Source organism: Rhynchophorus ferrugineus, unplaced genomic scaffold, assembly GCF_030347505.1.
Source record: "Rhynchophorus ferrugineus isolate W39M unplaced genomic scaffold, kcgeb_rfMv2 rfM10, whole genome shotgun sequence".
NCBI lineage: Eukaryota > Metazoa > Arthropoda > Insecta > Coleoptera > Curculionidae > Rhynchophorus > Rhynchophorus ferrugineus.
In genome coordinates this window covers 8,002,958-8,016,654 of record NW_027472589.1, presented here as the reverse complement: position 1 = coordinate 8,016,654, position 13,697 = coordinate 8,002,958, and the positions used below count along the sequence as shown (strand labels likewise).

At 33.5% G+C, this 13,697-nt stretch overlaps 1 long non-coding RNA gene across 2 annotated transcripts; it reads right to left on the bottom strand.

Annotated features, from left to right (window-relative positions):
* Window positions 1-451: 451 nt before the first annotated feature.
* On the bottom strand, window positions 452-7,262 carry LOC143203733 (uncharacterized). Of its 2 annotated transcripts, XR_013007419.1 has the most exons (4): window positions 5,442-7,260; window positions 5,045-5,366; window positions 1,074-4,636; window positions 452-503 (listed from the first exon to the last, which is right to left on the bottom strand). It is a non-coding gene; the product is annotated as an uncharacterized LOC143203733 (long non-coding RNA). The 2 variants fall into 2 exon arrangements; XR_013007418.1 differs by lacking the exon at window positions 452-503 and having other exon boundaries at window positions 2,359-4,636; window positions 5,442-7,262.
* Window positions 7,263-13,697: the final 6,435 nt, after the last annotated feature.

Sequence of the window (13,697 nt, the reverse complement as noted above, 5' to 3'; positions counted from 1 at the left end):
TTTATTAAACTTGTTCAGTATTTTAGAAAATATTTGTTACAGTGGAGCAATACGAACCTGTGCCTTATTTATTAATCTTTAAGATTTTTTATTGTATTATACTTAACGCATACACCTAATATAGTTATATATTTTTGACAAATATTTCTAAACTAATTACATAAAGATCAATTGATATCGAACGGGTTGTTCGACTATTTTCTAGCCTAGAGAAGTATGTTTTTTTCGTTGTTGATATTTACTTTAGTTTCTTTTTTGCCCGCGAGATGTGATTTTTGTTTGCTCTTATTTAATGTTTTCGTTGTTCCCCAGAAACCTATTAACTTGTTTTCTAGATGCGGTTAACAGATTGGACGAAATTAGTGTTTTATTTGTTGTTACTTCTATAGAGTGTTATTTATCCAAGGTAATTTATTTCTAGACATGTAATTGTTTTTTTTTTCTTTTTTGGGTTTGGTTCAAATAAAACTATCTACCGTTATCGCTTTCATTTTTTGGTTTACCTCTCGCCGTCCTCACTGTTTATCGATTTGTGTGATAAATTTTGTTTTTTTATAGATTTTTTCACTTGTACTAATTGTAATAAGAGATATAAGTCCAAGAAGGCCCGCAACCGACACATGACTTACGACTGTAGTCAAGAGAAACGCTTCACTTGTACTGTGTATTATACTTAACATATATACCTAATATAGTTATATATTTTTGATAAATATTTCTGAACTAATTACGTAAAGATCAATTGATATCGAACGAGTTGTTCGACTATTTTCTAGCCTAGAGAAGTATGTTTTTTTCGTTGTTGATATTTACTTTAGTTTCTTTTTTGCCCGCGAGATGTGATTTTTGTTTGCTCTTATTTAACGTTTTTGTTGTTCCCCAGAAACCTATTAACTTGTTTTCTAGATGCGGTTAACAGATTGGACGAAATTAGTGTTTTATTTGTTGTTACTTCTATAGAGTGTTATTTATCCAAGGTAATTTATTTCTAGACGTGTAATTGTTTTTTTTTCTTTTTTGGGTTTGGTTCAATTAAAACTATCTACCGTTCTCGCTTTCATTTTTTGGTTTACCTCTCGCCGTCCTCACTGTTTATCGATTTATGTGATAAATTTTGTTTTTTTTTAGATTTTTTCGCTTGTACTAATTGTAATAAGAGATATAAGTCCAAGAAGGCCCGCAACCGACACATGACTTACGACTGTGGTCAAGAGAAACGCTTCACTTGTACTGTCGATGGGTGCGAGTACAAATCCTATCAGAAAGTCAATTTAATCAGTCATTTGTTGAACAAACATGGTATACTGTATTTAAAGGACAGTGGGCGTAGGAAAAGACATCATACAAAGGCATTTATAACTAGACCTGTGAACTCATTTTGACATATTTCGAATAAGCATTGTAACTTATATTCATGTTAAAACTCTTGTCTGCTTTTTGTTTTGAATCATTTAGATTTGGAGTACTAGGTTTCGGTAATTTTTTTACTACTATTTTCCCACATTTCTGGTAATTTTATATATTTATTTATTTTTGTACAGACATATTAGTCTAGCGATACGAATGCTTTCCTTAATTGGATTTTACTTTTTAGAATAACCATTTTCTTTTAAGGGTCCGGTCTCTACGATGATTTAATTGCAGCTTTCATAATAACTTCGGTTACTTTCTCTTCCTTCTTACTCGTCTTTCTTTAAATTAAAGAAGCAAATCAACAGTTTTCGCATATGGTGCTTAATTGATTTTTTCAGAATATTATATAAAGGTTTTTAGAAGTATTCATTCCAATGGAGTTGATAAGGAATAATGAAAATGTTACTATATTTATTTTAAAGGCTTTGTGCACTCTGATATTGCAGTTTAACATGTAACTGCAATTATTCATTTATATGACATTGTGGTAGTGAACAATATAATTCATTCAAAAATATTATTTTAATTGTTAATATTATATTATAATGTTATTTTATATTTGATGTTATTCATTCTTTCATGTTTCATTCATTAGTGCCTATGGGCTTTATTAATTTAATTATTTATTGACGATTCAATGAAGATTGAAGAAATATCAATGAGAGAACGAGCTGTGAAAAGATTTATTTATTCCAATAAGAACAAATGACGATTTAATTTAATTTAATTAAGTTTTACGTGTTAATATTTTTGTGAAATTATTATAGAAGAAATTCTCAACAATATTGATAAAGTTTTTGGGGACATTTTGGACACAATTTCTTTTTCCATCCCAACTTGATGAACATCTTTTATCTCTTATAAATTTTTTCATGAAATATTGTGGACATTCAGCTAAGTGCTTGTACATTTTCTGTTACAATTTTTTTTTTGAAAGCTCGTTGACCGTCTCTCTTTTATATTTAAGGACTTTTATATATGGTAGTATTACACATTTTAACTAGATATGAACAAAATGTTTAGGATTTTATTCTGTTTTACATATGCCTTTCTATAACGGAATATTTTATGGAGACTCCTGGACTTTGTTTCAGAATATAGCTATATTTAATTGTTTTCAATAAAGGCCAATAATGTTTTACTGTTTTTGTTCTCTAAAAATAATATTTCCCTCATTGTGAATTAGGTAAGTCCTGACTATATCTTCTTTCACAACAGTAGGTCTTTTGAATGATGGTTTTGCATTATTTTTGAAGGTAATACGTCAGTTAAAACCTAAGCGAATGTTCGAAAAATCATGACTAATAGTATCTTTTTGTGGTTGTAGATTCGTTCACGTGTTATAAGTGTTATAAGATGTACCGATCGAAAACCGCACTGAACAGGCATCTGAGGTACGACTGCGGCCAGGAGAAACAATTCGTATGCCACGTCTACGGCTGCAAGTACAAGGCTTTTCAGAAAGTACATTTGAGCAATCACTTGGCCATGAGGCACGGTATTGTGGTTACGGTGAAAGAAATAGGGAACATTACACGACCACGGACTTCGTCAAGCAGCAGTGGAGATAAACTTAAATTATAAATATCCCTTATTGTCAAGACTATATTTATTTTAAAGGAAGTTTTTAATATTGTTTTATATGTTATTTTATAATTAAATATGAAGCTTGAAATATAGTGCATAAACAAAACCTTACTATATAGTGTGTATGTTGAAATAATCACGAGACAATAAATAACAATATACCTTAGTTTAGTACGCGTTTTTGCCATTGAAATATGCTGCTTTGGATGCGTTGAATGATACTGAACTGGATAAAACACCTCGAGGAAACACGTTCTGCACTTGACGAACCAACCCTGCAACACAAGCCTATGTTTTTAACGGTAGAAAACCTCCATGGGTGTCTCTCTGAGTTTCTACAGTAACTTTGTTCTATTTACAGCATATAAACTTTTAATTTGAATCTTTATTGTGAACAATCGTTACAATGTATTTCTTTGTCCATCGATAGCCGCTACTTTTCACATCTTTCAGGCATTTTACGGATTTTATCTCGAAATAATTATGTGCTTTTGAGGCTATCCACATATGGACCCTTTTTGGTAACTTCATAAGAACTGAAACGATCCTCGGACAGGTTACGACTCATATGTTGTAACAAGAGGTGACCAGAAAGAGCAAGGTCTGGATAAAACATCGGGCGGGGAAGCACTTTCAATTTAAATATTTCCAGATGTGTTTTCACCGTCTTTGCAACATGTAGTCGAGCGTTGTCGTGCGAAAAATTAATATTGTTGTTTCTTTGCTCGTATTTCGAACGGCTTTCGCGCAATTCTTGACTCAAATGCATCAATTGTGGTCGATAGCGATCCCCATTAATGATTTCATCGGGTAAGACCTTGTCAAATCCTCGTCTTTACATTTTCTGGCTGTCTAGAACACTATTTGTGTTCGGTGTCAAAATAACCACTTGTAAAACGTCGAATTGAACCGTGAAACAGCTTTCGATGACCTTCAGTCGCCTTTTTCTTTAAATTGAAGTAAATATGTTAGTCAGGACACATTCAGACATTTTTAACGCACTGAAATACTGTTTTTGTTGATTTTTCGACGACATAACATACTCAAATGTGAAGCTCGTTAGTAACTTGAAGTTGATTACAAATGTACCTGATGTGATTAATACACAGTAACGGCATCTGTTGTAAAACCTTTTAAATTAATTTAAATTAATTTATAGGTCTGATAATACTAAAGCACGTAAACCACACTTACTCCTTGACAATTGGGTTAAAACTTTTTCTTTATTATTTTCTTATCATTTAAATGAAACTGTGATAAGAATATATAACTCAGAATTAACAGGTGTGATTAGTTTCAGTGTTTCTACCTAATCTGATCTATATAACAACTGAAGGACACATATTATTTGCAAATTTGACACATTTAATTTCAATAGATTTTATGGTAAATCCAATTAAAAATGGTAAAAGGGCAAGCATAATTCGTAGCTTTGTATATTTTTTGTTTTTACTGGCTGGGACAGTTTTTACACTCAATAACAATTAAATGTTTAAACACATTTTAGTTACCTATTTGATCATTAATAACATAATAGGTAAACGCATATTTTCCAATGAAGAATACATTAAAATTCCAAGATGGTGCCGTGGGAAAAAGAGCAATTATTAAAATATCTACTTAAAATGAACGTGTTCTGAGATAAAGATATGTATGGTATGTTTTCACCGTTTTTGCAACATGTGGTCGAGTGTTGTCGTGCTAAAAATTAATATTGTTGTTTCTTTGCTCGTATTCAATCAATTGTGGTCGATAGCGATCCTTATTAATGATTTCATCGAGTAAGGCCTTGTCAAATCCTCGTCTTTACATTTTCTGGCTGTCTAGAATACTATTTGTGTTCGATGTCAAAATCACCACTTGTAAAACGTGAAACAGTTTTCGACGACCTTCAGTCGCCTTTGTCTTCCAATTGAAGTAAACATTATTTGATAGTTAATAACATATTAGGTAAACGCATATTTTCCAATGAAGAATACATTAAAATCCCAAGATGGTGCCGTGGGAAAAAGAGCAATTATTAAAATATCTACTTAAAATGAACGTGTTCTGAGATAAAGATCCTGTCTCATCAATTTCTAGACCCAAATAGCCTATAACCCTTATATTCATATTCAATATAAGTAGATTTTTTCATTTAGGTTTTCTAGTAGGTTTTCATTTTCCAATTTTCGAACGATAATCAAGACAAAATCACTTCGTCGCGTATTTTTTTGATTAATAGGTTTTTGAAGGAAGCAGTACAAGTTTAGAGTAAACATTCTAAATTCAAATTGATGTATTTAATATATAGTTTTTCCAACATGTTAGGCGTGGTTGTCGTTTTTATAGATTCTTGCTCTGCTTTCCACTTTATACTTCATTCGCTAATGATATATGTTGAAGCTTCATGATGATAACAGTAATTAATGAAGAAAGAACTAAAAGTATTGACAACTCACGGCTCGACTACAATGCAAGAGTCCAGTTACTTACAGTAGTATAGGAAAATGGCGTCACTGGAAGTCCTTCAAATGCAATACTTAAAGCAAATTATTTACGTTTATCTCCTAAATTGTGTTTGACACGGATTGGAATAATTTGGATATGTCTGTGAAATTAAACGAATTCGTCACATATCTCTGTGGCGATATTGAATTTTTGTATGGAATATACAGCAAGCAGCTCCGAGAAAGAATATAAAGCGATCTAAAAAATAGAGGACTAACTGGGGAGCAGCAGTGTATTGGTTAAGAAATATGGATGGATGATGATGAAAATGTTACCATTGCTTGATTTGTATTGTGAAATTCTTATTTAAAATAATTGCTAATAAGTGCTGGCACATATATTAAGCTTCATATTATCTATATCATGTTATACGTATATAGATTTAATTTGTTTGTCCAATAAGGTTTTAAAATTAGATTTTTTTGCAAAAAAATAATAATTTTGTTTAAAAATACGATTGTACAGACAGTATTTGTTAAATATCTGAATAAAAAATACAATAACTGTACATAACAAAATGTATGTACAGAGATTTCTGTAAAGGTTTGATCTCTTAGCCATAGTTGAAGATAAATATATATCTATGTTTTTTTCTTAATAAATTATAGCATTTTTATTGTTATTTTCTACATGCCTCGAACTATAAGAGCATGATTCATGATATCTGTTCACCGCACAAATCTACTGTATAAATAAAAACCCATTTTTTAGTTTTAGACAAGTTTGTGTGCCCGTACTGTTGGAAGGAATACAAGAACAAAAACACGCTGAAAGTTCACCAGGCGTTCGACTGTCGGAACTGCAGGAAATACGACTGTCCCTTGTGCGAATTCCGATGCAAACGGAAGTACAATTTAAAGCAACACATTCGAAAACGCCACATTAATTGTCGAAGCGGTTATCCCGCCTAATACGCAAGGCTTCGATATTTTATTAAAAATATCTGTTTGTGATTCGTTTTATATATTATTATTTTTTATATTTGTTAATGTATTAAAAAATTGCTCCATTTTCACTGTTGATTTGTTCCTGACGCGTTACTTTGGGTTCAAATTTGATTATTCTTATTTGCACATCGTTATTTATCATCAGTTAATTTTATTATTTTTTTTAATCGTTAGGTATATGCCTTTTTTGGCGTGTTTTTCGTCAAGACTTTCTTTATCTACTCATTGAACGACAGTCTCGGTTATTTTTCATTGTTTTTATGACATTTTGCCATCTCTCAGGTAACCTACGAATGTTGTCGTAAGAGAAACTGACTGTTAATGTGGAGGTATTCTAGCATTTTTGGGATCTACTCTTAAGAGGATTTTTTTAAATATAAATTAATTTCGGAGATATAGCTGTTTTAGTAACATGGCATCTAAAAACAAATTTTTCTTAAGACTGTAGACGTGCTTTCCGCTAAATTACGTTTTTAGAGGGGGTTAACATGATATCTTAAATTTTACTAGAGCGATTTACCTGAAATTTGGTGACATTGTGAGACATTTTTTATATCTAAAATAATTTAAATTACTTTGTTTTTTTTCTTTTTACCAACTAAAGAGGAGACATTTTAACATTTAACTATATATTTTATTATATTTATGTTAATGTTTGAATATTTATATTAAACTAGAAGAAAATATACCAAAAGAATATACGAAAGACATTAAACTTGAACAACGAGGGTGGTTCAAATATGATTGAGACAAATACTCTGAATTATTAGAATATACTGAAAAAATTTACAAAATTGTACAGTTTCTTTAGGTATTTCCCCTCACTAGTTACGCATTTTGTCTATATGTCCGGAAGTTTTTTGTTGCCAGTATCGAAGAATTCCTTGTGCAACTCGGATAGCTATGTGCCTCCTCTGCCTCCCACCCTAATTCCGATATTGTATCGAGCGTGAGACGCGCAGTATGAAGGCGCGCGTTATCCTGGAGAAGAATCGCACTTCGTGTTGCTCTTTTGTTTCAAGCGATAAGCGGATTTCACATGTATTTTTAGAAGGTTAGAGCAGAATGCAGCATTAATGGTAGGACGCCGTACACAGAACCTTCCTCCACTCTTTAGACGACATATTGCTTTCGAAAGTGTAATAGTGTAGCCATGCCTCGTCTGTAGTGAAGATTCGTGTTAAAAAAACTATCTCTCTCCGCCTCTTATGGCGTCAGCAAGCGGCGACAAACTTTCAACCGTGTAAATTTTTGCTCGAGGTTCTACAGTTTAGGAACCCATCGCATCGTTATTTTGCCATATTGAAGGTGTTCGTGGATGATAGACTCTACTTTACAAATACGGATGCCGAGTTCAGCCGAAGTGTCTCCAACATTCATCCTACAGTTCTCCAAAATTAATTGTTCTACGCGGCGAATGTTGTCTGTTGTGACGCTGGTTAGCGGTCGATGTTCATGCTTATTCTCGACGGTTTCGCGGCCGTCCTTGAATGCTTTGGCCCATTTAAGCGCGACAGTCCTACCCAGGCACTGACTGTCGAACTGATTTCACAAACGCAGAAGAATTTCAATGAATGACAATACGTTACGCTACGGCGGTCGGCACTTGACGTTCACTTATGGTCGTAGCACGCGCGTGAAATATGCGCTTCGGACGAAACCTGTCACGCTGTTCCCAAGGAACTCGCTATCACATACTCAGGCCAGGACTTTCAAAATATACGTGCGCGCCATCTACAGCGTTTGTCTCCATCATATTTGAACCACCCTCGTATTTGTTGAATGTTTCCGACTACAGAAGTGTTATTATTGTGGTTGTTTTGGCATTATTATCGTGATGATTTTAAGTAAATGTTTAATTGAATAACAAAAAAACAATTTAAGACAGGGTGTGTAATACTTAATGCTTTTAATCCAACAAAATCCAGCTATGTCCAGGAGGACAATATAATTGCCTAATATATGTTTGATTTAAAGAAGTACTTTTGACCTCTGGCGCGCCTCCAAAGGCATAATTGGGAAAACTCACAAACGCAAAGAACGCAATTCCCAGTTCAAATCACAAAAAGCAAGTACCAAAGTATTATACAATGGAAAAATGGCTGCGATAGTTTTCTGTTATTAAATCCATATTGGTTAGTACTTGGAGTATTTAAACACCAAGTAAAATACAGACAATCTACTCAACAGAAAAAAACAGAAAATCTTCTTAATTTTTATTTTACAGTTTATATATATATACATTAACATCGTATATTCTGAATAATGTGAAGAAAGGTGAATACGTCTTATTACACAAAATATAATAAATTTTTAATCACATATGCGTCAATTGGCCGATTGCAAAATGTTTTTCTGTTTTAAATCTATATATATATATATATATATATATATATATATATATATATATATATATATATATATATATATATATTAAATACCTAGAAAGCCATATAAATTAAGCTGTACCTCTAATATATTAACGAAACCAATGTCTGCTATCTGCTGAAGTATTATAAATCCAACTAAAGAAACATGATCAAAAATTGCAATGATTCTCGAAAACGTCTACATTCTTCTTATTGAATCTTTGAATTTACTTTTTCGGAATTGCTAAAAAATATAATTAATATGAGTAGATTAATGTGGGTAACTGTTGATTCAATTGATTTTTACTTTATGTTTTCCTGATTAGTGTCTGTTATTATTAACCCAATCGGTGGACTTAATGGTGAAGGCCGTGTTGAGAACATGACATACGTTAAAGTAATAAGTGCCGTCTACATAAACCCCATTTGGTAGAAAGGACATCTTAAATTTTAATAAAAGATATTTGTTCTGGTTATTTTTTTACTCATAAATATATTGAAGGAACTATACAAATGGTTCTATGGTTTTTTATATTATTTATTAAATCTTTTTCCAGCGAATTTCTCTATGGAATGTGAGGGATGTGGCAAGTTATACAAGAACAAAGACAGTTTAAGGATACATAAAAAATACGATTGCGAGAAGATGATGTTGAAACCGAAGATTCAGTGCCAGTACTGTTCCTATACTATCGGCAGGAAATACCGCATGAAACTGCATCTCTATCAGAAACACAACGTCCGGCAATGAACCAGTGTTACTTGAAAATTCTTAGGTATGAGGACGAAATATAGTTTTGATTAATCCTTTGGTTGGTTTTTATTTTAATCTGTTTTGTTTACGTTTTGTGAACAAAACTTATGACAATAAATGTCGCTACATAATTACTAAATATAATTAAATCAACTAAGGCAAGCGAATACCCTTCAGTGATAGATGATATACTTTGAAGATTTGGATGGATAAAATAACACCTGATATATTCGCAATATTTATTTATTAATAAGCTGTTGAGTAATCATTTGCTTTTAAAACAGCTGTAATTCTTCGCTGAATACTTTCATAGAGTGTCTGAATAGTTTCCGAGGAAATATTGTCCCATTCTTGTACCAAAACATCCGTCAATTCCTTTAGTGATGTTGGAGATGGAAATTTACTCCTCACTGTCTTCCCATAACGGTTTTAATATGTTGAGGTCTGGATCTTGTATTGGCCGGGGAAGATGTTTGGCAAGTCAGCGTTGAATTCTGCACTCTTAGCGCTTTCACTTTTTCAGTGGTAGTTTTATATCGTCTGGCCACTATCCTTTTTAATGTTTGTCGGTCTCGATCACCTTTGGGTTTCGCCTACTATTCTTTTTCACAGATTATGTTTTGCCATTTTTTGTGTATGCTGTCATTTCTATGGCTACTGTCGCTCGTGAAGCGTTAATCATTTCAACTGTTTCCCTTCCATCTCCTTCATAAGGTATTAAATTCCAGTTATTGAACTTTGTCAGTAGTTGTTATCTGATCTAACGATACTAAATTTCATTTTACCCTTTTATATTAATATATACTGTGCTTATAATACAAGTTTATATACAGTTAAATCGATAATTGTCTTAAAATAAGTTATTTTGGAAGTGCTCTTGTAAGGAGATTTTTGCCCATTTTCTGATGAGGTTTTACCGAGACCTTTTTACGGTTTTGGGAAATGCTGAAAACATTTATCGGAGTATTGTTTAAATCCACAATCAGTTTCATATCGCGAAACTACCACTCTTAATATGTAACGATGTTACATAAGCACGATTCTTTACTTAATACAAATAAATATACTCGTAGCGATCTTGAGGCATGTGGCATTTTACATCCACCGGCCTACAAAATATCCAGAAGATATTATCCCGGATGTTTATCTGGGATTTTATTGAAGTTTACTTTGGATCATTCAGTGACTGACCATCTTTCAGTTCAGACATGCCACCATCGACCCTCCAAACGTCTCTTCAGGTAACTTAGCGCCGTTCCCTTTTATCATTTTTATATTACGTCAATAAAGAAGAGTCACATCATGTAACTATTACAGTTTTGTTTCGTTTTACCTCCATTCATCGAGCCATATAGTCTCCCAAAGTAGTGATATCCCGATGAGATCTCTTTGCAGAGTGGTGTATGAAGGTTTCGTGCAACATGGTGTGTTAATGAATTTTTTTTTGTGACACAAAATTTTCTCGAATTTTCAAACATTTTTCTAATTTTTCTTTGAATATTTACATTCTTACAAGAAGTAGATCCTCATTAAATTTAATTTTAGTGCCGGAACAAAGTTCATTTAATTTTTTAATTTATTTTCCAAATGTTATTGTTCCGACAATCTTTTGAATTTTTTGGTTATCTAGTCATCAGCATTTCGACTAAGTATTTCTTTTGGCAGTATGTTTAAATCATAATGTATTTCTTTGCTCGCATTCTCAGTGTGATTGGCAAACGTTTTTGATTAAGACGCTTTGCGCAGCTTCAGTCAGATACCGTCGTTACTTGGTTTCCCTCGAATGCCGTAAGATATGCGGCTACGGATCAACCACAAAGCAGCTCCAGAAGTTAAGTACCGATTGCACTCATCATGCCTTCGGCGTGGTACCAGAATTGTCGATTACGGGTGTCCTGTTTGTACGTACTAAGTATTTTATTTCCAACGTCGTCCATTGACATAACAGGTTAATTAAAAAGTCGCCGCCCTACCATAGTAAAATACATTTTTTTGACAATTTTTTTTTATTCAACATAATTACCTTCAAAGGTGATACACTGATTATAGCGACCCTCCAACTCTTCAATACCATTTTTGTAGTACGATTTGTCCTTTGCTTCAAATAGGCCTCACTTTCGGCGATCACCTCTTCATTCGACGAAAATTTCTTCCCAGCGAGCATTCTTTTGAGATCTGTGAACAGGAAATAGTCACTGGAGGCCAGATCACAGACTACGATGAATGAAGAAGCAATTTGAAGCCCAATTCATGGATTTTTGCCATCGTTTTCACGGACTTGTGATACGCTGCATTGTCTGGGCGTTTTTCGGCGATTTTGTCCTTCAAACAGTCCAATAACGCTATGTAATAGTCGCTGTTGATGGCCCTTCCTTTTTCAAGGTAGCCAATGAAAATTATTCCATGCATATCCCAAAATGTAGACGCCATAACCTTGCCAGCCGACTGTTGCGGTTTCCCACGCTTTGGAGCGGGTTCATCGTGTGCAGTCCACTCGGATGTCTGTCGATTGGACTTCGGAGTGAAATGATGGAGCCATTGTCACATATCGACGCAAAAACTCGGGTTTGTTACGTTTGATCATCTTCAAGCACTGCTCCGAATCATTAATTCGTCGTTGTTTTTGGTCAAAATTGAGCTCGCGCGGCACCCACTTTGCACAGAGCTTTCTCATACCCAAATATTCGTGAATGATATGATGTACACGTTCAGTTAATATCTTTAGAGTATCTCCTATTTCATTCAACTTCAAATTACGGTCATTCAAAATAATTTTGTGGATTTTTTAAAATGTTTTCGTTAGTAACAACCTCTTTTGGGCGTCCACTGCGTTCACCGTCTTCGGTGCTCATTTCACCACGTCTAAACTTGGCATACTAATCCTTGATGGTTAATTTTCCTGGGGCAGTATCCAAAAACTCGGCATCAAGCCAACTTTTTGTTTCAACTGTTTTTTTTCTTCAAAAAGCAATATTTGATCAACACGCGAAATTCATTTTTTTCACAATAACAAAAGTTGCTTCACTCAAAATGCTATAATTCACAAGCTAATGATCCGACAGCTGTCAAATTTATACAGGCATTTTTTGAGGATTAGGGCTAACTAAAAAACATGGATTTATTTCTAGTAGGGTCATCTACGTGTCAGACCGGGGACTTTTCAATTAACCTTTTATTTTGACACATATAATTTGTTAATAATTTTAGGTAAAATTCCGACAGGAGCGTATTATTGAACGACCTTGAGCCATATTGAATTTTACATTTTGGAATGGAGTAACGGCCTACCAAATACCCAGAAAATATTATCCCAGATGTTGAATATGTTCAGGGCTCCAGTAAAGTAGCGACGTCGAGTAAACGATAACGAATCTTTTAACCCCGAGACGTAAAACTCGGATATTATTAAAGTGTACTTTGGATCATTCTGTCACTGATAGTTCAGTTCAGAGGGGCCACCATCGACCGCCCAAGCGTCTTCTTCTGTTAGGACTGCGACACTTCTTTTCATCTATTTGTATTTTCTTAATATTTTATACCGTCAATAAATAAGGATCATGTGTAACGGTACTTTTTTTATTAATATTAGACACCCTTTGATATAGTGCTGGAGTCTTCAAGGGTAGAAAATATAGCAAACCCGATTTTATTTTGTTTTATTTTATTTATCTTATATTGCCAATGTTAAAATGCTTGAGTATTAATGCTTGCAGATCTGAATATGTATTTTTGTGTTACCTGTGATTTGATCCTAAACACTCAGCAAAGTAGCAGTATATCAGAAAATATGCTCTTGTTTGTTGAAGAATTCGTTTTAATATTTATTTTTTTTAGATAAGAGCCTGTCGTGCAAGCTGTGTAACAGGGTGTATAAAAAACCATCAAGCCTATACTACCACACCAAGTACGAATGTAACAATCCGATAGTTTACCAGTGCGCCTTCTGTTCGTTCTCGACCAAGCGGAAAACCAACTTGAAAACCCACTGTCGAACTCAACACCCAGAGGATTTGAAAAACCGCAAGGATTTCTACACAATGATCAACCGACGCAATTTGTAAATCCTTGTACCAATGTATTACGCGATAAATAAATGTTATTTTCGTTTATTATCATTAACACTTTAGATTTGCGTAG